The sequence below is a fragment of the Sinocyclocheilus grahami genome, unplaced genomic scaffold, assembly GCF_001515645.1.
Source record: "Sinocyclocheilus grahami isolate Dianchi unplaced genomic scaffold, SAMN03320097.WGS_v1.1 scaffold233.1, whole genome shotgun sequence".
NCBI lineage: Eukaryota > Metazoa > Chordata > Actinopteri > Cypriniformes > Cyprinidae > Sinocyclocheilus > Sinocyclocheilus grahami.
The window spans coordinates 2,393,883-2,394,598 of record NW_015505412.1 but is presented as its reverse complement, the minus strand read 5'-3'; positions in this window follow the sequence as shown (position 1 = coordinate 2,394,598).

Below are 716 nucleotides of genomic sequence, written 5' to 3'. Positions count from 1 at the left end.
TAGTAATTGTAAATGTGTAAGTTGCATAAGCACATTACTTAGCCATATACATCATTATTATGCTTTCTATGGCTAGGACCTGCAGTTCCTACAAGGATTTAAGTTTACTACTAGACTAAAAACAGTTAAAGTTAGCAGGTCCCACTTAAAAAACATATTTTTACACTTTTGTGAATAATTACCTGTCAGGGTCTTTGGGAAAACGATGAAAGGAAAGATTTTTATTGTCACACTAATCGTTTTTGCAGTGGTTTGCCCAACATTGCGTTCTTTTATTCCACTTTGACCTCTCTTTCGTTGTTATTCTGTCTAATTCTGTGTATCTGTGCTGTTGTCCAGTTGGAATTTTCACCCCAAAATGGCGGCCGCGCAACCGAAGCGCCTAGTGGCTGTTACCCAAAAAGCATCAGAAATTGAATTTGACATCATTCATTTTTTTTTTTCTTGTTCAAGGTTTCATTTTCAGTCATTCTTGAGACATGGGACAAAACAGGTCCAGCAAGGGTAACTGCTATTAGGCTTAAAAATTGAATATTTTAAATGTCATAAGGGATTAATAATAGAATGTATTTAACACAATTATCACCTTCAATTAAATTGTCTCATTATTATACCAAATCTATGTTTCTTAATGTCCTCTCACTACATCTAAAACAGTGTCCACAGAGAAGGGTTCAATCATTCATATGCAATAAAATGGATAAAAATGTTTTTTT